A 24,395-nucleotide genomic window follows, 5' to 3' on the forward strand; every position below is an offset into this window, starting at 1 on the left:
ATTACATAAAAAGTAAAGCAAGTCATAAATATAATACATATATACAACAAATCTAAGAAATAACACTTCTAACCTCATGTATTTTTTGAGATCATATATAACTTGTTTAATATTGTTGTCAAACTAGTGTGGGAGGGATAGAGGTAGGATGTACTACAACCATTAAAAAAAGATCTTTTCAATATATTATGAAATAATACAATAGGTAGTATATGCAATTTTACAAATATATTTTAAACAAAGAACACAACTTACCTTGATGAAGGTATGTCAATCATGTGTTTCCAACCCTAGCCCAAAATCACCTTTTTTTGATACAAGACAACTTATATTTGCAACAAATCCCATGTGATTTTTTTTTTTTTTTTAAATGACTTCTTTTAATGTATCACTTTGTTGTTCCATTAATAAAAAAGGAAGGACACTCATATTTATGTAGTCTCCATTGCTATTTGACTCAATAAAAAATTTCAGTGCATGGTTGGATTCATGAATGTCATTAAAAATTTTGATAATTTTTTCTCTATCACGTCTTCAATCCAATATTTTCCATAGTGTCTTTGTTACATTATTTCCAATGTGCATAGCATAAAACAAATGCATGACTAGGTCTGGCTTCCAAATCTCTTGATGCATCTATGACAAGATTCTATTTTTGAAACTATTGGGAATGCTATTGGTGATTTTTTATATGTGGATCCTGACACTTCGGATATTTTCCATTCGACATGTGCATGAATTCTTGTGGAGTTGGATGTTTCTAAAGGCCTTCCTAAGAAGATTTTCTTGGGTTCTGTGAGGGGTTCCTGGACTCAAATGTTGGATTTTGAAAGTATCCCTTTTCGTTGTAGAAAATGTCATATGATAGGTCATATTGCTGATCATTGTGGTGCTAAGAAGTCCAAATCAAGGCAACCACCTTCTTGGTGGTTAGGGGCCTCTTCTGAGCACTATACGGTGCATAAATCTTTGGTTGTGCCCCTCGAACCTATGGATGTTTCTCCCCTTGATGATGCTTCTGGCAATCATTCGGTGCCTATGGTTGAGGATGTTGTTGGAACTTCTGGTTTGGACCCTATTCCCACTCTAGATCCTACCCCTGTATCGAATTCTCTTCCTAGGGGCCATTCATCTTCTAGCTCTCCTAGGGAGATTGTTGTGGCTTCTACTTCCCCTAGGTTCCACCGTTCCATTTCTTCTAGGGTTTGGGTTGTTGAGGCTACGAAGGTGGAGAACAGTTAAATTGTGGTAAAAAGAAAGAAATCTAAGCCTTCTGCTCCCCCTTTAGATATGAACCTTCGGTCACACAAGGCACTAAATTAAAAGAAAAATAATAAGTTCCCTTGTTGTCACTGGCTTTTCGGTGAGATGTTGGCTGTTGTGTTGGTGAGCTAGTTGTGGTACTAGTGTGCTAGTTGCTGGCTTTTGCTTGCCAGCTTGTTTTAGGTTCCTGGTCCCTATAAAATCCAGTTGCTTTTTCTAGTTTTTTCTTTTGGTTTCAGGTCCCTATAAAACTTAGTTTTGGTTTTTTAACTGGTTTTAGGTCCTATTAAAACTTGGTAGTGCTTCATGGTTTATCTTTTTCTTTTATGTAAAGGGTTTTGGAGCCCCTTCAAAACTTGTTTTTACCTTAATCTAAAACAAATGCACGATTGAGAGATCCTTGTAGTATGGTAACCTACTAAATTGAGTAGGATAACTTTTTGTTCCTTTAAAAAGTTGGTCATTGATGACTTGACGACCTTCACAAGCATCAATTATATCATTATTAAATAAAAGACAATATCAAAATATAAATTTCAAACTTCGAACCAAAAACTCGACATTACCTCGACGATTTAGTCGATCGCATTCCAACTTCAATAGATGAGGTGTCATTCTTCATGGGCTTGATGTTGTCTCTTCTTTCCCATTAAATTTTTTTTTTTAGCAATTTGATACTTACGATTATTGTGGACAAAGTGTCTAAACTCATCGAACACATGCTTTCCTAAACTTCTTGAATGACAATATTTCATCTTTGAACCACAAATGTGACATACAAATTTTTCCTTTGTTTGAAGACCTAAAGGATCATGTACAAGTATCATGTGCAACTTAAACATACACCAATAATGTGTAAGCACTATAACAAACCAAAAATATGTCACCTTAATAATATAACATACTGCAAAAATGAGTTAGCCCATGGGCATCATCTATTGTCCATACAAGCATTGCATGGAATTGAAATTGTCTTTACCCTATTGGTCCAGGGATGTCATACATAGTGACCCCATTCCATAACTTCAACATCTTGTCTATAAGGGGTTCAATATACACGTTCATATCTTTAACTTGGTACTTACATAATAATTGAATGAACATAAACAATACATAATTATTATGACCATTTTGATGCACTGTTTAAAAATTAATTTAGATAACTATTAAATGAAAAAATATCTGGTATAATCGTTGACAACATTATATGCTCCCTCTTTATGGACATCCAAGGAGGAATGTTATTATTAATAATAAAAAATGCCACACCGAGTAAACAAATCTCATATCTCTAAATGGATTGACACCATCTGCTGCCAATGCAAGCTTGAAATTACGAGATTTTTCTTTAAAGTGTGCCCATGGTTTTTTTATCTCTTTAAATGTAGAACCATCTACAGGAATTCACATAATGTCATCTTGACTTCGATTACGTGCATGATAATCCATAAATTGTGCCAAGCTAGTGCACCTGAATTATTGTTCAAGATGTGGAATAATGGGAATGTACCGAAGAACCTTACGAGGCACCTTGTTTATTATTTAATTTGACTCATATCTACTAATATGAAAATTAGGGCACTCTATTGCAAATTCTTGTTATTTATGATATAGAATGTGATCATTGGGACATGCATGTATTGTCTGATACTTCATTCCAATTTGATTCATAATGGTAGATAATTCTCAGTATGAATGAGGCATAATATTTTATGGTTGTAACAAAAACTCACCCATCAACCTACAACAACAAATATGAATTGTTAATATAATGAATAGTAATGTTATGATAATATTGAAGATGAAAAAAATGACATACCTTAGCATACGTGACATTGATACATTGGATAAATCATTCATAACCTTCAAGTTCACCAACAACACTATAGAAGAGAGAAGAGTTGTTTAGGAGCCTTGGTATAGGGGATCATATACCTTCTCAAGTATAGATATATCAAGACCATCTTCATCATCATTATTAGATGTGCTAGTACCATCATCACGAGCATTTTCATCAGCTACGCCAATACCATCTTCTTCAATCATGTCCTTTGGCACATTATCATCTTCTTCCATGGGAGTGTTATTCTCAATTTGGATATTCACACCTCCATGTTCCTCCAGTTGGAAATCCACATTCACTAATCAATAAAAATCATTGCCCCCTTCAACGTGGCCATGTTTCCTACAATGACTTCATTTTTGCCAAGACCTTATCATTGATAAGTAAACTCAAAATAATCTCAATGCCCAATCTCTAGCAATCTATAATCACAAATGTAGACAATAAAATCACTTTCTATTCTTTCAATTTTGAGTTGCATACCTCTTATAGAGTTTCAGGTGTTTCGGGCGCCTCTTCAAACAATCCTTAAGACTCAATAGCTTCCTTGTATACAAGTGTATCGTTAAAGTCCTTTGCACCAAAATTGTATGCCCTGACTGCTACTCCACAACAAACAATCTATAAAAAGAAGAGATCAATCTCATTCATTATTGAACACAAATCAAAATCCCACAAATATATAGGCATATTTAAAGAGCACAAGAAAATTATATTGCTTGAAATCCTTCTTGTAGGGCCCATTTGCCGTTGCACCAAAAGCCATGACTGTTAGTGAACATGGAACACCACATAATTAACCACCTGTGGGTAGGGGAGCGCGTCGCATCACCCAACAATCTCCCCCTCGACGCGCATACCAGGTTCTTACGCGGGTCGGGAAGGCACCGGGGAGATTTGAACCCATGACTAGGCCAAAACCAAGCTCTGATACCAATTGTAGGGCCCATTTGTCGTTGCACCAAAAGCCATGACTGTTAGTAAACATGGAACACCACATAATTAACCACCTGTGGGCAGGGGAGCGCGTCACATAACCCAACACTTCTGCCATTAAACATAGAGGAAATCTTTCTGAACTTTGAGCTTATCGTACATTGTAAGATAAATTTCTTCAAATGCCTCCTTCTCAAATAACAATATCATCATCAAAGTACTTTGGCCAAATTGATATCTTCTGTGAATATAATCATCTCTACTTATCATAATAATTATCATTAGATAATAAATAATAAAAAATTTAATATATATTTAACATAATTTATTAAAATTTATGATTTTTTTAAAAAATGATTGAGAAAAAATGTCTTTTAATTCATATTTAATTAATATAATGTTAATGAAAGTAAATTATTTCTTATTTTTAAATCACACGCACACACAAATATCTTTACTTTTTAATAAATTGCTACTTTAAAATAATAATAGTCATGAAAATAATTTTTTAAGACATTAAAATAGAATGTTATTAAATAACAATATTAAAAAGTGACTTATTATGTGATCCTTATTTCATATATGATTATAAAAGTAAATTGATTATATATTTATTATTGTAATATATATTTTTAAATCACACAAGAAAGAAATATTTAAAATGATAAAAAGACAATAAATTATCATCTATTTTATAATAAATTTAAAACAAAAATTATTTGTACAAAATAGTGTCATGTTAAAATCTCATAATAAGATTTAAAAATGTATATTTCCACATTTTGCATGTATCGTGCATGATGGAGACTAGAGAAATTAATATAGAATTAAAAATATTGTACAAGATTTTAAGATTTTAATTAATCACTTAGTCATCAATAATTTTCTACTATTTATCTAATAGAAAAATGGTTTTTCTCCCTTGCATTTTTTTGTGTTGGCCAATAAGAACATAGATAAATGGAAAGATTTATGTGCATGGGCCACTCTACTATGTTCACCTTAGAGATGGAAGACATTTCTATTTGGAGGAACAACATGGACAATCTTGCTACCTTTGATAAGATGGTGAAGGAGGTCAATAAGAAGATTTAAAAGAACAAAAAGGATGCCATTGATGACAAGATTCTCATGTTGGCACAGATCTAAGAGAAAAGGAACATTATTTGGATGGAATGCCCTTAGGGTTGGACTACCTCGGCTGAATCTTAGGATGAGATTCCGCATTAGTCTCACATGGCTTTTCTTTATTTTTCTTGACCATGCTTTTGTAATGTTTTGAATCTTTGATACTTTGATACTCATGTTGTGAGGTTGTGCCTCCCCTCGTTTTGTTGTATTTCTTTTTATTTTGGTCCCCTTATAGTTAATACATAAAAAAAAAACTTTTAATTCATGGTTATGATTGGTTGAAATAATTGACAAAATTGTTCTTAATGATTATAATAGTTTAATTCTTGCCTTTTGAAAGAACTAATAAGAAAATAAATAATATTAAGATTTATTTACTTTGAAGCATTTTTATAAAGATTCATGATAAAAATATCACATTATTTTTTAAAAAAAAATTCCAGAGTATTTGAGATATTAATATTAATTAACCTCATTAATATTAGAAAGGTGTTTTATAGTCTAAATGCTTTATCATAAATAAACTTATACTATAATTTATAAGCTATTGAGCCACAAATTCTAACAATATTTTGCAGAATACAAATGCTATCGTTATATTTAAAATAGAGAGAGAATAATATAATCCATGATTTTAATGCATGGGATACTCCATGTTTTGTTGAGACACAACATTCCCATTACAATTACAAAGCTAGCTACAAACCCTGTTGCCATTCCAATATCCCACCATATATCCTCCTCTAAATCTTCACCATCTTCCTATTGTACCTTTGTAGAATGAGGAGGGCTACTTAAACATGAGACATATATTTGTAGACCACATAGACCTAGATTGTTGTTGAAGTATGTAGAATCAAATGTCATCATTTGTCCTCCCTGTGGTATCATTCCTAATAGGTTATTGTAGGAGACATTAAAGTAACTTAAGGATGTGAGAAGTTGTAGCTCAGTAAGAATTGGCCTTGATATGTTATTTTGAGAAAGATCAAGTGATTGAAGTAGTGTCATCTCTCCAATAGACATGGGAATCTCTTCACTAAAATGATTTCTTGAAATGTTGAGAATAATCAAACCTTTGAGTGATCCAATATCCCAAGGAATGCTACCAGATAAATTATTGCTAGAAAGATCTAGACATTTCACTAATCTTAAAATTTTCACAAACTCCATAATTTTCCCTTTATTGTAAACTGTTATTTCATCTACATAATAGTTTGATGCTTGAAAACTAGGGGCTTCATGTTCAAGCATGTTTGTAATTTCTGATTGATTTGTGATTGTGGTTAACTTCATTAAGTCTTTTGGAATGGTCCCTGAAAATTTATTTTTGGACATATCCAAAATTTGAAGATTTTGCAATTTGGTTAATTGTAATGGTATTGGACCATTGGAACTATTATTTTTTAAAATTAAAATTTGGAGATTGACCAAGGTTTCAAACCATCTTGATATGTTACCTTGCAAATTATTGTTTCTCAAATCAAGGATTTGTAAATTTCTATATTTTCCAAAAGATGATGGAATATACCCTTCAAATGTATTATCTCCTAATTTCAATGTCTCAAGAGAATCCATTCCCTTACATACATTTGGAATCTTCCCTTGTAAATTATTCTTCTCTAAATTTAGGACAGTCAATATAGCACAATTCTCAAGACATTGAGGTATTTTTCCATTGAACTTATTATTTGACAAGTCTAAAATTTCCAAATTCTTTAGTTTAAAAATAGAAGTTGGAATATAACCATCAAGATTATTTCCTGCTAAAGAAAGAAACAGAAGATTTTGTGTATATTTATCTATTGATTTTATAATTGATCAATCAAGAAAGTTATCTAAAAGATCGATGTACTCAATATCTGTGAATCCCCAAAGCCAATTTGGAATAAAGAGTCTAAGAGAATTGTTTGACAAATCTAAATATTTAATAACATATTGCGCTAAAATGAACGCCGAGAAGTTTCCTCCAACATTACAGTCACCTAAAGTTAAGTATTGAGCTGAAATTTGGGAATGATAAGAGTCATTCACTTTTACGGTCAACATATTCCTCAAGAGATCCAAAGCAATAAGTTTGGTGCAATTGTTCAAAATGAAAAATGAGAAAGTTCCATTTAATCTATTGTTGGCCAAATCAAGCACCTCTAACTTGGATAACTTAGCAAGGGAAGTGGGGATTGTACTGCTCAAAGAATTATTCTCCAATTCAAGATCAATCAGGGCTGCAAGATTCCCTAGAGTAGACGAAATGCTGCCATTCAATCTGTTTGAACTTAGATCAGATTTACTAGTTTGGAAAGATTCCCTAGAGCAGGCGGAATGCTTCCATTTAATTTGTTTGAACTGAGATAAAGGAACTCCAGATTGGAGAGGGTGCTTAAAGAGGAGGGAATAGAACCTTCTAGACTATTCCATGAAAGATCAAGATATGACAAAAGGGGAGTTCCAAGTAATGTAGGAATGTTACCTCTGAATGAATTTCCCCAAAGTTCCAACTGCTGAAGGCATGAGAGATTTGTAAAGAAGGGAGGAATTTCTCCTGAAAGCTCGTAATCATTCATGGAAAGTGCGATGAGATTAGCGAGAGAGAGCAAGTATCCTCCCAACCAAGTATCTTCTGCCATTGTGAGATTCATGCCACTCAGTCGAAGATGCTTTGGCGCCCTCAGACGTGTTATCCAGTCACCCAACTTGTTGCTCTGCAAACCATCATTATCGCTAAGGTCCAGGAAACCCAAAGTAGTACATAATGGGAGAAGTAGATACGTTTGAATTTGATTTGGCTCATGAACGGTAATAGGACTACTCGCGAAAATGGAAAATGAAAACAGCCATAGAAAATCAAATGGACCCCACAAGATCCACCTAAGTAGTTAAACACTTAGTGTGTGATCTTTAAGCAAGGCCCTCTGTAGTAACTATTAGACCACTCTCCAGAACGATGTGATGATCAATTAAGGCTTTGCCTAGGTAAATTTCCTATTGGCTAGATAAATCGCCATTGGAATGTTCTTTCGAGACTCTCAATCTAAGACAACCCAAGAATGAGAATTTATTCACGACAAACATTGGCTATAGAGTCTTATTCATTGTATCTAGTTATCGTTTCCAAGTCAATAAGTTAAGTGTATGATTTATAGAGTATGAGTTTTTGGAAATATAAGGTCGGTTAGGTTACTGAGGTGGGAGGGGTGAATTAGGAACCAATAAAACTTTAACTCACTTCGTCAATTAATCCTTCATATATTATTTTGATCTAATTGCATGCATGAAAGAATGAAAGCAATAAACACTCATAACACTTTGTCACAAGATATGGTGACCCAAAACCCTTCCAATTAGAAAGTAAAACTGGGGTGGGGAAGATACCCATAAGCTTTAGTACTACAATATAAAGTGAACCTATTAAGGCTTACAATGGACCACTTTTGGTGATCCACCTTGTTAGGAGAAATAAGGACTTCTAAGTCCACCTTGTTAAAGGATTTACAAACATACAATGAAGTATGCACTTTGTTAGGAGATTTAGCAGAAGATTGTTAAGTCCACACAGTTAAAGGATTGTATTAATGCACCTGTTATAATGAATCAGTGGTTGATCTATGATCTATAACTTTGATTTGTTGAATGAGATTCCTTGAATTGCAATGATTACCTTACTGTGATAGATAAATCATTATCCCTTATACTACTTGTACCCTTCTTCAATTCACACTTATACAATTCATATTCATTCTTATTGACACACTTGGATATGATACAATGAGTTACATATATATCAATCCAAATAATTACCTTTTGGAGTTGAATACAATACTAAATTTATCATAATTCATAAAGTCAACCCAACTGATGTAACTCGGCTTTTGAAGTCAACTCAATGATGTTTTGACACTCTATAAACACTATCAATGCTCGAAAAAATCTCGCACTCAGTTAGCACTGTGTGACTCAGTGAACACTGAGAAACTCAGTAGATGCTGAATCACTTGATTAACACTACATGACTTGATGAACACTAGATTCACTTCGTTAACACTACGAGTTTGGTAGACACTGTAGAACTTGGTTAACACTATACAGCTTGGTTAACACTAAGATTTTCATTGCTTCCACTGGATAGCTTGGTAAAGACTACTACACTTGGGCTATACTGTAAACTAACTCAGGTGCTTAGTAGACACTATGAAGCTCAACATGAACTACACTCTGACTATTTTATCTCAGTAGCAATTGAAAGAATTGGTTAACACTATTGGATGAATAATAAACTCAATAACAACTATAGAGCTTGGTAGCAATGTAACCAACTAACTAAGTGTTAAGTCACTAATAGAAAAATTGACCTTAATGTCAACAATCCCCCCCTTTGGCATTAGTGACAAAGACACTTATCATACCAAAAATCTAAATTCTCAAAATTACAAGTCAAAAAATTCCTATATCAACATTATGTGTCTTCAACTTGGTTTTGACTTACTGCTGCTGTAGCTCAGTATATTACTCTATTCTTTTGATTTTTCAAAATTTCTTTTATAAAAATATTTTTTGCTTATCTGTATATATTACTACTCCCCCATACATATATCTCTCTTATACATATATCTAGAGTATGAACATATCTTCTTCCCTTTATCAATAGCATTCTCCCCTTTATTATTAATAAACATATCTTCTCTCCCTTTTTGACATAAATGCCAATGGTGCAAAGTATTTTCAAGTTAATACCAAAATGTGACAAGAAATAAAAATGTACCTTCAAAATTAGTACCATAGTCTTGTCCCAATTCTCTTGCAATACCTTACTTGCATGCAAGGCTATCTGTACCTCTACTAATAGATCCATCATGTGGTTTAGGTATGGAGAAGTTATTATCATGGATGAGTATATGTTCATGTATAATGTGTTTTTGCAGTGAATCCATGTTTGGAAGAATCATGCCCTGAATTTTTGCAAGTGTGGCTCTAATTCTAGCTTCTTCCCTTAGCAATTCTGCCTAAAGATTTGTCAAATATCTAATCTTTGTAAAGTGTATAGAACTAAAACTCAGATCAAGTGACAACTGATGTGCACTTGCCTTCATATCCTGATCTATCTTGGATAATTTATCCTTGATCTCCTTTGTAAAGATAGATGTGTCACTCGACAAATAAAGAAACAACATTATTTTTAGATGTTTCTAGTGTAGCAAGAATAATAGATAACTCTACTTGATCAATAACAATCTTTTGTGCTACCTCCTCCAAAACTTTATTTTAGATGAAAATTTTCTCTTAGCTCTCTGCAACAATTTTTCTTGTCCATTTAATTCTTCATTTAACTTGTGGACAATTTCAACTAACTTATCCAAAATAGGTTGTTTCTCATCAACCTCAATATTCAAAGCATCAACAAATATGCTCTTTATGTCCTCAAGGGCTTGATTTTTTCCTCTCTTCTCTAAGTTTTTGTTGCTTAGCCCTCTTCTTCCAAAGTTCTCCCAGGGTATCCATTTGATTAGGAGTGAGGTTAGAGCTATCCCAATTTGGAATAACAATGTCCTCATCCAAATCAATTTCTTCCTCTTTACCCTTTTCTGATGGAATAGCAGAATGAACAATTTATTTTCCCTTATCCAGAACTTCAGTGCTCGGTTGAGACTGAGTCTTAACTATCATTGCACTCACCATGATGGAAACAATAGTGGAAAAAGTAGGAATAGCACCAAATGTACTAAGAGTAGAAATAATATTAACAACATGAATACCTTGTTGTTGCTCAGTCAAGCCTAATGCTGGGAAGACTTGTTGCTCAACAGATAGCACTTCAGTCATTGAAACACTCAACATATAAATTCCAGAGATTGTTTGTGTACTTAGTGTTGTAGATTTGACCTCAATCAACTTGGTAGAAGCCTTCTCTAAGCCTGATTACACTAAGACTTTTCTTGGAGAGTGAGGAAAGGTGGTCGTAACTAATGCTACAATCTTTTCTGCATTAGATTCTTCAATACTCTGTATTTTTGGAAGACTTCCTCCAATGGCTTCTTTTCCTTCTTCCTCATCATCAATTTTGACATCGTCTATCCCATCATCTCTAATTTATACTTCTTCTTCCACATCATCTTCTTCACCATCTTTATCATCTATTTGCACAACAAATTCACTAGACTTGTGCAACCCATAGATATTTTTCCATGTAGTAGTAGTAGACTTCACCACAGATTTAATGTATTTTAGCAATATTAGACATGTATTGAATTTGGGTGTGAGCTTCTTCTCATTTTCTTTCAAAGATTACTTCATCTCTTTCTCATTAAGACTTGACATAAGTTTTCTCAAGTTTTTTTCACTGATGTCTTTAGCAACCTTCATTACAATGTCCCATTGAGGTTTTACTACTTTCAAAAGTACATTAGGAACTTGTTGTGTTAACTCATCAGGTGAATACTTCCACTTACCCAATTTTTCTACAAGGGCATCCTAAATTTTCTTTTTCTATTCTTCACTCCAAGTCTCATACTTAATTGACTTAAAACATGTCATACATGTTCCTTCCAATTTCTTCAACTTTTCTTGAAGGGTATTTCCAGATCTCTAAAAGATAATCTGTTCATCTTGATCTTCCTCACCCAACTTTAGTTTCCTCTTGGATTTGGCAGATCGTCTTGTAAACATAGCAAGGGAATACTTGGCAAGTTTGGTTATTATAACCTTCCCCTTCTTCTTTGGAGGCTCCTCTTCCTTAGGTTCTACTTCCTCTACTTCATCCTCTTCATCTTCATCTTCATCTTCCATATCATTTCCTTTTCCTTCTGCCAGCATGAGAGGAGAGCTTGATTGCTTAAGAGTTTTTGATTATTTTCTCTATCCTTTTCCTTCTTCTGCTCACTTCTTCAAATAACTTGATCTCAAACTCAATTCTTTCCTTAGCCTCTTCATAAGTGCCAAAATATGTTTCCTTTGGATCCACATGCTCATTCAGTAGAGCCTCGAAGATATCTTTAGTGTTATCTATGTTAAGCTCATATTCCAAAGGTTTAACCCATGCCACTCTAGGTCTAGCTGCTTGAATGTAAACCTTGTCACAGTCAACCATGAAACAAATATCCTGCTCATAATCTTCTACAAGCTTCATGGGTATCCTAAATATGCTCTACATATTTTCCTTAAATGTCTCAAAATAATTATCTATAATACTCTCAAAGTTCTCTCTCATCTTTGCTATAAATTCATTTATTTGATACAATACTGGTGTATCTTTCTTTTATAGTACAGTTCCTTTGAAAGGGAAAAAATTATGAACATAGAAAAATAGACATGTCAAGAGAGAACTAAACTTACACTGATTGTTCTTTGATACTCATATGCTCTCTATATTCTTGCTTAATTGATGTAGCAGTAGCTCGACAATGTTGAAGGATAAATTGTTCTTTACTAGACCTTGTATGTCAGGTCAACTGCTTCAAATGACACATTGTTCAACCGGCTTGAGTTGTAGATTTTGTGAGCAATCACATGAATGTCAAAATTCAATTCCATGTCAATTACACCACTAAGCTTCATGCCTCTTCCATCCCATTTGACAAGAGTTCACTTTGTCAATTTAGCTTGACCTAGGGTTTTAGTGGTCTTTTCTTTATTCAACATGGGCAATCTAGTAATCTTGTTTATCATCTTCTTAGTTATCAAAATAGGATTATCTAACCATAGTTGCATGTTATGAACATGACTTAGAATGAATCTGATCCACTTCACTTGAAAATCCCTTGACATATGTAAAATATGTGTCAAACCCTTTGTCTCCAAATGTTTGTGCTAAGGTTTCAGAATACCATCCACACATAGTTCATTGAATGCCTCATTCAACTCTAGGGTTCCGAGCTCCTGAATAGAAAAATGATAAAATGTCATGAATAGGAAGTACCTTAGGTAGAATTTGAGATTGTGCTCCAGTAGGGTCAAGTGCTTCTACTATTGCCAGAATCAATTTGAACATGGAAGCCTTGCAATCCACTCCACGGACTAACATTTCAAAACTTTTCTTAACCTTGTTGCTTGAAGATGCTATCACTTAGTAGGGTTTCAAACACAAGAGAAATTTTCAACAACAATTCCTTAAATCACTCGGAGGCTCTAAATTTGCTCTTTTCTCTTTTCTCTAAAAATTTGTGGCTAAACAATACAATCAATTTCATCCTTTAAATGAATATTAGTCTTTACGATCACTATTAATGCTTTGCACATAGATCCACTTGGTGATAGGTTGTCCCCCATTCAATTTGGTCTTTAATGCTCAGAAGAAACCTTCAACTCGATAAGGTCTCCTAACTCGGTAGGAACTACCAACTTGACATCTACATCCTAAAAAAGGTATGCAACTTGACCTTGCTTGGTAAGGTCTTGCAACCTGACCTTTCTCGGTAAGGTCTTGAATTACCATCATCAGTTGGTGATCCTCATGTATCTTGAATGTTGATATGAATCTTTCTTCTTGCTAACTAGAACTAATGTTAGATGACTTCTTCTAAATCAAAGTTCCAATGATCTCCATAGGGAACTAAGTTGAAATGGTTGAACCACCCAACTCACTGACTTGGGTGTCAACAACTTCAGGACATTGGCTTGCATTCTCTAGAGTTTTTTGTACCCATTGATGCCTCATTTGTTTTCTGATATTTTCAGCTTTGGCTTTCTTTTCATCTTCAATTCTACCTGTGTTCGTACAATTCTTGGCAAGATGTCCAAGTTCTGTGCAAATAACGCATCTCTTTATAGTGTCTCTTTTCCTCATGTGATGGTTTAGATAGTTTTCTCCAATGTGCCCAAACTCACAATAGTAGTGACATCTACACCATGCATTGTAATCCCATCCAAATATTGCTTTTACAATTTATTCAGTTGGGTTCCACTTCTTGGTCTTGCACTCTAAAGATTCATGTCCTTGATTGTTGCAATTGAGACACTTTCCTTCAAACTTAGGTTTCTCTGTGCATTCACTTGCTCTATGACCATGCTTATTGCAATTGTAACACTTTCCATTGAATTTTGCTTTACCATTGCTTCAAAACTTATTTGATGTATAACATATCTTACCACAATGATTGTAAGTAGGTTTTTTATTCTTTTGAGCTCCTTGTTGAGATGATTCACCTTCATTTGTATATCCTAATCCATTTGCCTTTGTGTCTGTATTGAGTTTTCTTATTCAACTAATTCATGCTTTCCTGAGATTTCATCATTCTCTCATTGGTTTGCTTTTCTATGCTAAGATTATTCTGTAATCTTTCATTCTTTCCTTACATTGATAAGCTCCTTATTTGCATCATTGATTTGATCAATAAAGTCTACTTGCTAAAGGGATAGTTGTTGAATTTCATTGTCCTTTTCTTCTATCTCTTCTTTGGCTTTGTCATTTTATTACATGAATTCACATAATCTAACTGATTGGATTTCTTTCTCTCTTTTTAGCTTTTTGAATTCTTCTTGAAGATTGGAATTCTTCTCAAGTAGGTCTTTGATTGTTGCATCAGCTTCATCTAAATTTCTTTCTGGGCATAAGTCTTCAATTATTTCCTCAATGTAGAGATTGTCATCCATTTGTGCTGCAAGATCTTTCCTTCTTTTCAATGATTGAGAGAGTTGCTCCTTTTCTTTCTTGATTTGTCCAATAGCCAATTCCAAATCGAACTTTTCATTCTCAATAGCCTTTTCTAGCCTATATACCTCCATTGTGTCTAATCTTTTCTCAAACTGTTAAAATTATTCTGTGAGAACCAAATGCTCTGATACCAATTGTTGGAAATATAAGGTAGGCTAGGTTACTGAGAGGGGAGGGGTGAATCAAGAACCACTAAAAATTTAACTCAATTCACCAATTAATCCTTCATATATTATTCTGATCTAATTGCATTCATGAAAGAATGAAAGCAATAAAAATTCATAACACTTTGACACAAGTTATGGCAACCCAGAAACCTTCCAATTAGAAAGTAAAATTGGGGTGGGGATGATACACACAAGCTTTAGTACAACAGTATAAAGTTAACCTATTAAGGCTTACAATTGACCACCTTTGGTGATTTTCCCTGTTAGGACCAATAAGGACTGTTAGGTCTACCTTGTTAAAGAATTTACAAACATATAGTGAAGTATGCACTTTGCTAGGAGATTTAGCAAAAGACTGTTAAGTCCACTCAGTTAAAGGATTTGACTAATGCACTTGCTAGAATGAATCTATGGCTAATATCTGATCTACAACTTTGATTTTCTGAATGAAATTTCTTGAATTGCAATGATCACTTTACTGTGATAGATAAATATATGTTGTCCCTTATACTACTTGTACGCTTCTTCAATTCACACTCACACTTTATATTCTTTCTTATTGACACACTTGGATATGATACAATGAGTTATATATATATCAATCCAAATAATTACCTTTGGGAGTCAACTACAATACTAAATTTATCATAATTCACAAAGTTGGCCCAACTGCTGTAACTCAGGCTCTAAAGTCAACTCGGTGATGTTCTAAAACTTGGAAAACATTGTCAATGCTCGAAAAACTTTGGCACTTTGTTGAGGTTGAATTTTGGTCCATATTGATCACTCTGGGTAGCACGAACTTGATTAGCACTGTGTGACTCGATGAACATTGAGAAACTCGATAGATGCTGAATCACTCAGTTGAGACTGCATGACTCAGTCAACACTAGATTCACTTTGTTAACACTACAAGATCGATAGACACCGGAGAACGTGGTTAACACTACAAAACTCACTTAACACTAAGATTTTCATCACTTATATTGGATAGCTTAGTAGACATTTGTACACTTGGGCTATACTGTAAACTATCTTAGGTGCTCAATAGACACTATGAAGCTCGACATGAACTGCACTTTGACTGTTTTAGCTTGGTAGCAATTGAAACACTTGGATAACACTGCTAGATGAATGATAAGATTGGTAGCAAATGTAGAGCTCAGTAGAAATGTAACCAACTGACTAAGTGTTAAGTTACTAATAGACAAATTGACCTTAATGTCAACAATATGGTCCCCTTTATAAAGGGACATCCACAAATGAAAATGATGATGTAGTGATGATGTCATGAATAATGTTTTAATAAGATTATTTCAAGTGAACTGATTGTATATTTTTATATTAATTTTTTTTTATTGAGGTTGAAATGGGTTCTACACCTAGCGTAAATTCAATTGAACCAAATCTTTAGAATTTGAATATATTTGACTACCTACTAAAAATACTTGAATTTATTTTGCATGTTCTTGCCAAGTACTTCCACAAATATAAAAAGGTAAGGGGGAAGGAGATCTCCTAGGTGTTGGCTTTTTCATGAGGAAAAGAACCTGAAGCGGAAAACATTGACCAAAGTAGAGAACATAGTCGTAGTAACACAACTGACAATAAGTTTTAAATAAATTATTTTAAACCCACATTTAACCAAAAGAGGTTCTAAAGAATTCTAGTTCACACAATCATAAGCTTCAAAGATCTCCAACTTGAGCATTATCCCTACCTGATTGCTAGAACTCAAAGAGTGGACTATTTCATGAGTAGAGATGATAGCATCAAGGATATTCCTTCCTCCAACAAAACGTTTCCAATTTATTTAGACTAATTTTTTCAAACCACATTTTAGTCTATTGACAAACACCTTAGATAAAATTTAATATAAAGTATTGAAAAGCCCAATAGGTTGAAAGTTAGCCATAGAACTAGAATCTCCATTCTTAGGGCTAAGGTAAACATAATTTGAGTTCATCTTTTTGAGACACAACCTTTCTTAAAATAGTCAAAGACTACATTAAACACATCCACTCCCACAATCTCCCAAAATTCTTGGAAACATGTCAAGGAAAAATGAATAAGTTAGTTTTAAAATGTCTGATGAAATTACTATGTCTAACAACATTAGTAATTTGATATCTCTAATCAAACAACTTGCTAAAGTTTGTGTTGTAATTGATAAAGATGATACTAAAGTTATCTTGCTAAATATTTGAACTTCAAAATATATCAATGTTGTTTTTACTCTCAGTCATCTGTCTTCACAAACTTTAGAAGATGTAATTTCAGCACTCTTGGTTGAAGAAAAGATAATAGTTACAAGAGATTCAAGAAAAAATACTCAACTCATTCATACATTATACTCAAAGAAAAATATGGGAAAGAGAATGTATGGTAAGAATGAAACTGAATGTTTCTATTGTAAAAAGGTAGGACATATTGCAATGAATTCATGCAAATGACCTTCTCAAAGGTAAAAATTAAAGAATCAACAAGTATAGTTGTTCATGTTGGATCACCCGATGTTGTTAGTGATGATGAAATCATTGAAAATGAAGAGCTTATTTTATTTTGAAGAAGTATATGCTCTAAAAATAGGAAAGAATACAGTAGAGGCTAGATGGATGCTCAAATAGTTTGAGGTGTTATAGGATCGAATAAGCTATACATTTACGAGGGTTATGAGGCATTCCATGTGGAGATAGTGTGTCCAATAGTTCAAGAGATCTAAAAGTATGAAAGCTTGGCATCGTACCTTTATGAGGGTTATGAGACATTTCATGTGGAGATGGTGTGTCCAATGGTGTTTCAAAAATGGATGATACCTACATAACTATGAGAAAGTCTTACTCCTCTATTACTTATTTTGAAAGTATAATTTCTACATAATGATTCCTTTAGTTGTCACATTAAGTGGGGGTGTTGGAGTTAATGTTCCAACTAGTCAATAAATAAGTGTTGCACATGTGACAAGTTTAGGTGTGAGTGCAAGAGTTCTAGTTTGAATCAAATTCTTATTATAGATGTGTTTGAGTTAGGTGTCCATAAGTTTCAATTAGTTGTCAAGTTTGTGTGTGTCATCAATCATGAAGTAGTTTGTTGTCAATCTAATTAGTAGTCATTTAAGAATTTTGTTGGGTCAAGCTATTGTATAAATTTGCATCTATTATTCAATAAAATTAAGATAGAAGTTCTTTCTTTCTCTGTTTTATTTTTGCTGTTTTGTTTTTCTAATACCTTGATGGGTGTTTGTCCTTCTAAATTAAAATTCCAAAAAAGATTCCTAAAACTAATATCATGGAGCACACAATTGAAATCCCAATTACCTACCCTTTGATTATGCAGCTTCCTACCCTAGTATCATTTTGAGGATTGACACTGCAAGGTAAACTAAGTAGATCCATTTTCCTGTCAATCATATGATGCGACATGCTAAAGAGGAGGCAAACATAATAGATTACATATAGTTGTAATTTAAAATCTTGTAGAAGAACAAAAATTTTTTATACCAAAGCTCCAAGTTGGGTCTCACTAATCTTCTTGAGATGGTTCCTTCTAATTTATTGCCCTCTAGAAACCTAATTAAGGACAATGAAGAAACTCAATAAGAACACCTACTTTCAAAGCTTTACCAAGCAAGCTGCAATGGAGTGACATAGGAAGTGTAGTGAGTTAACATTTGAAGCTTCTCTGATGATTTTGGAATTTCTCCAGCAAATTTATTGCTTTGCAGTTGTCTTTCACGGACCAACAATGTTGCAAAGATTAGGAAATGTGTAGAAAAAATACCTTTCTAATTCACACAACAAATTTCAGATGGTAGCCAGTCACAGGTGTCTTACAGAATTCTAAGATTCTTCAATGAACTTATGTCTAGAATATGGCCGGACAAACTATTGTTTCCTAGCAGCTATAATAGGCAGCTTAGATTTAGTAATACTGTATAAAGCAATGTGATTTTTATCAAAACCTAGCTTGACATTCTTATTTCAAAGGTAAGTTAGTATACAACTATGAAAAATCTTTCCAGTTGTGTTAGGGCCTGTTTGGCAACCAAGCAGAATAGGCATATGTAAATTCTTAAAATTTTGAATTCTTCGTTTGGATGAACCAAATCAAAATTGGAATACGAAATAAAATAGGAATACGTATTCTAATTTTGGCCCAAAAATGAGGTTTTGCAATTCCACCAAAATAGGTGGAATTGGAATATGTATTCCTATTCTAGTTTTATTTATTTTAGAAAACATAAATTTTGGGTCTACGAATTCCTTATCAAATTCTAGCTGAACCAAACAGAGAATAGGAATATGTATTCCCATTTTCTATTCTAGAATAAGTATTCTAGAATAGCTATTCCTATTCCCCTATTCCTATTCCCGCAACCAAACGGGCCCTTAGTGCTGTTAAGTCCGCTATATCTTCAGTCATGATGCCCTCGAGATGAAAATTTGTTAGATTGCTGCCAATTTTTTTTTTCAAATCAAACATATTAATATCATAAGACATAATTCAAAGAATTAAGATTATTAGATTTTTAGAATATATTCATAAAGTAAGTTTTTTCTTGGATTTTATTGTTTATATTTTTTATCATTAACATTTAAGATCACATTACATTATCTATCTTTAGAATGAGCAAGTGCAAAATTAGCAATAGTGAAAGGATGGAGACAAAACCTAGCTCATTGCCTATCATCCCATATTTGTGAGAAATAATAAATTTTAATTAAATTCAAAACTCACAACCCTAACTCTAAAAACTGCTCGGCAAAAACTATTACCGAGTGCCAAAATTTGCTCAGCAACTTAAGAAACTGAGTGGCAGGAGAGTTTACCGAGTGAGCTCAGTAAATGAAGAACAAACAACTCAGTAGCGAAAGGATGCCGAGTGAGCTCGGTAGTGTGATTATCAAGTGAACTTGGTAGCCATAGGATGGTGGAGCTCGGTAGAAGAAAGCATCGAGTGAGGTCAGTAGCAACTGCAGGGAGGAGCTTGGTAGAAGACATTACTGAGTGAACTCCACTTGAACTGTAGATGACTTCTACCAAAGGCAATACCGAGTGCAGACTTATGACGTGAATATTTTCACCATTATAACCAGAGACCCAAAGCTTGAAATACTCAACAATAAACTTCACAAATGCAATGAACAAGAAGAAATGGAATCATGTATACCTGCTTGCTTACTATTCAACTTAGATTCAAACTATTACAAAATCTGGGAGCATTCGCCTTCAACCAGAAAACCCTAAATTGGTAAAACTTGAACAACTTCAATACTTAGAAACTTTAAACTTGCAGCTTTAATGGCTACATACAGTAACGCCTGGAGTAATCACTACTTCAACAAGACGAATGAAACAATAAAACATTCAACTTACAGAATGATCAGAGAAGAAACACGTGCAACTGTAGGCACGAAATGAACTTCCTTTTCTCTGCACTCTGACGTTTGGATCTGTTGATCACTTCTCTTTTCTTCCTTTTCTGCAACTTTTGATCTACTCTTCTTCTAACTGGTCGAATGAAATAGAATATTCCTTTTGTCTTCTGCCAAAAAAGTTTTCCCCCTCATTCAGATTTCAAAATTTCACCTACCATGCAATAAATTATTTTGATCATTTTGCAAGTCATTAGGGAGGTAGGTGAGTGTTTGGCTCCAGGGACAAATAGACATTTCATTTAATATTCCAACACTCCCCCTTTGTCCCGAGCCAAAAAAATAAGGATCACTGCTAATCCACATCAACTACACCAAGAAACTCTCTTAGGTGTACAAAACTTCCAATGCCTAATGGCTTGGTAAAAATGTCTGCTAGCTGCTGCTCTGACCTGCAAAATTCCATCGTGATATCCCCATTCTCCACCAACTCTCTGATGAAGTGATATTTTATCTCTATATGCTTGCTTCTACCATGGAAGACTAGATTCTTGGACAATGCAATAGATGAGATGTTGTCACAATAGATTGTGGTTTCATCCTCTTGCCTTTCATTCAAATCTGTCAAGATCCTTCTTAGCCAAATAGCCTGATATGCTGCTGCATTTGCTGCTATGTATTCAGCCTCTGTTGTAGATTGAGCAACAATAGGTTGCTTCTTGGATGCCCATGAAATTGCACCCGATCCCATATGGAACATGTATCCAGAAGTGCTCTTCCTATCATCTATACTTCCTACCCAATCACTATTAGTATAACCTACCAACTTGAATTTATTTGCTACAGTATACAAAATTCCAAATCCCTTGGTACCTTTCACATATCTTAGAATCCTCTTTCTCGCTTGCCAATGGGAATCCTTTGGCGTTTCCATAAATCTGGAAATCAGACTTACTACATGCATTAGGTCTGGCCAAGTTGCAGTCAAATACATCAAACTTCCAACCATACTCTTATATAGTGTTGGATCCACTCTCTTGCTAGAGTCTTCCTTGCTCAACTTTAGACCTACTACTGTTGGTGTGGGGGCTGACTTACTATTCTGCATTTTAAGTCTCTCTAAGATCTGTCCTGCATATTTTTCTTGAGAGATGAAGATGCCATCATGCATTTGTTTTACTTCTATGCCTAGAAAGTACTTCAAGAGACCTAGGTCTATCATCTCAAATTCATTTTTCATGGTCTCCTTGAACTCACCAATTAGAGCCTTGTCATTACCAGTAAAAATTAAATCATCTACATACAAGACAACAATTAACACATTATCATTTGCTGCCTTGATGTAGAGAGCAGGCTCACCATTGCTTTTGCTAAAGCCATTACTCATCAAATATGAGTCAATCCTGCTATACCATGCTCGTGGAGCTTGCTTGAGCCCATAAAGTGATGCAGAGCCACACCTTGGAAAGCTCAGGAGGAGAACTCACTCAACTGAGTTACATCAAGGGGCATCTACAACAGCAAGGATCGAACTCGAACCAAACTAAATGCAAATCTTCACATGCACACCAAGATCTTTAACCCGGAATGTCCTTCCAAATCAAATTGTTAAGGCTGAGACTCAAAGAAAATGTATTCCATCTTCGTGCCGCCTATACTTCAATGTGATCAGACTCGGCAAAGGTTTGCATGAAGAATAAAATGGAGTGATAGAACATACAGAAGATCCACCAGAAAATAGACTGTAAAAGAATGTTATAACGTCTCATACTAATCCTCATGCAAGATCATTCGGAAATCTGCACCTTTCTGCTTTCGCACGGACTCACCACAATCTTTCCTCACCTTTCGTATTCCTGTCTTAGAAAATCGGGTGCAACTGAATCATAAATGCCATGCTTGAAACAACAATCTCAAAACTGTATATCTCTGTTGAAAAACATCAAAAACACCATAGAAAACCGAAACTTTGCATAATGGAAATCATTTCATATTTGCCAGATGGAAATCGAAAAATCTCAACGATTTTTGGAGAGTTTTGAGAAAAAAAATGACAACTTCAATGAGACTTGCACAAGAAAACCAAAACGCATTTCATACTAAAAACTGAACCATGCACCAAGAAAATAGAAGAAACGTTCTATTCTCTCCAAAATCCGATCTTCCAAAGCTGAAGAGACACACGAAAAAAATTGCAACTTTTCTATTTTACTCAAACTCAAATGAATCTCTTACATAGCCGAATGGCTTATTTAAAACTGACTCTCCTTTTCTAATAAAAGGATGAGAAACATTTTTTTGTCTTCTACCCCAAGAAAAGGATAAGAATCCGAAAACCGCCTACTACCTATTATTGGAATCTGACAATCGTGCAGTAGGCTACATGTTTTTTTTCCATCTTCTATCCAAGAAAAGGATAAGAATCCGAAACTGCCTACTACCTATTATTGGAATCTGACAATCATTAAAACTATTCTAATTTAAAGAATCTACACCCGGTCCTAGGTGGCTATATCTGGAGAGCTCATCAAACTGCTACTCTAGGTATGCCACCACATGTAGGACGTTTATTGGAAACATTAAATTTAAAATACACAAAACATAAACATTTCTTATTCTATTTTCCGTTCTGCTACTGTAGCATACTCCCCTGTAGAGAGAATCTCAAGTCCACTTGAGATGATGTGTTGTAGAAATGAATCTCATTCTTCTTTCGAACTTTCCAATTTCTTTGAACTAGGATGAGCATATCTATAAAAAAAACAAAAATAATATCCAACTTCTCCACCTTGTAGCTTTGATTCTTTAATGCTGTAAATGTCACAAAAAATTCTCCAGCATGATTCACTATACATGAAATCTGCATCCCTGCATAAACATTATTAGAAGAAAACATATCATCAGCATTAAGATTATTTGAGTTCTCTTTTTGAATATGAGCTTCCTTATACACCATGTAATGTGCATCATATCTATCTTCATCAATAATAACCATAAACTTATCTGCTTCTTGACTATCGACCAGTTTCACATCTTGAATCTTAAGAATCGTATTTATCTCTTCTTCCTTTATTAAACATTTATCATCATCTTGATCTTCTGTAGTAATCTCACTTTCAAATATCTCTTTCTTATTACAACTTTTCTCAAGAACAATAACAGTATTGCACTCTTTCCTTTCTTCTTCAAGCTGAGTTTTCATACTACCGCCATGCCTTTTCCATTCTCCCACAATGGCTGCAAATTTTTCCCATAAATCAGATTCTTCTTTAGAAATTGCTATTACACATTCCTTAGCTTCATCTTCATGCCATTCCTCTTGACATTTTTCTTCATTATGCATATTTAAGGCTTCATCAGTTGCCTCCAAAATCTTTTTCGTAGGAGTACCTTCCAACATTGTACTCTTCTCTATTTTCAAAGGACATGTTACTGTTCCAACCACAGATTGTTTGCATTCAAATCCAATAGGGCTTGTCTTGTTACTGCTCTCGTCAAGAGATACTTGTTGCACTTCTTCTTGTTGCACTTTGTGTTCTTGCTGCACTTCTTTCAACTTAGCTTTATTCTCTTTCAACTTAGCGTCATTCTCCTCAAGTCTCCTTCTCAAATTGTTTATCTCCTCTTCTATCTTACTTAGCTCTTCTCTTTGTTTTCTCCTTTCTTCTTTCTCTCTTTTCTTCTTTTCCTCTCCTTCTGTTTAGAATCCTTTCTCTGTCGATACCTTCTAAAAAGATACAATAAAGTTGCTTCTTCTTGTCCCATCATTCCTCAGTTAGGTTATTTTCTTTTTATCTAGTCTCCTGGACTTCTTCTCAAACTATTTCTCTCAATCTTTCACAATCACACAAACATATACACAACTACTTTTTTCCAAACCTTTTGCTAAGCTCTGATACCAAAAATGATGCAGAGCCACACCTTGGAAAGCTCAGGAGGAAAAACTCACTCAACTGAGTTGCTTCAAGGGGCATCTACAACCTTCAGGATCAGCAGAGCCACACTTTGGAAAACTCAGGAGGAATTAGACACTCAAC

At 34.2% G+C, this 24,395-nt stretch overlaps 1 long non-coding RNA gene and 1 pseudogene across 1 annotated transcript; both read right to left on the bottom strand.

The window, feature by feature from the left end:
* Positions 1–2,405: 2,405 nt before the first annotated feature.
* LOC149561114 (uncharacterized) lies at positions 2,406–4,271 on the bottom strand. The gene is made up of 2 exons (XR_016363402.1): positions 3,590–4,271; positions 2,406–3,457 (listed from the first exon to the last, which is right to left on the bottom strand). It is a non-coding gene; the product is annotated as an uncharacterized LOC149561114 (long non-coding RNA).
* Positions 4,272–5,773: 1,502 nt separating this feature from the next.
* LOC149561115 (uncharacterized) lies at positions 5,774–12,293 on the bottom strand (annotated as a pseudogene).
* Between the last annotated feature and the right edge of the window lie 12,102 nt (positions 12,294–24,395).

This window comes from Cupressus sempervirens, chromosome 4 (genome assembly GCF_028749045.1).
Source record: "Cupressus sempervirens isolate cs-2001-9-10 chromosome 4, ASM2874904v1, whole genome shotgun sequence".
NCBI lineage: Eukaryota > Viridiplantae > Streptophyta > Pinopsida > Cupressales > Cupressaceae > Cupressus > Cupressus sempervirens.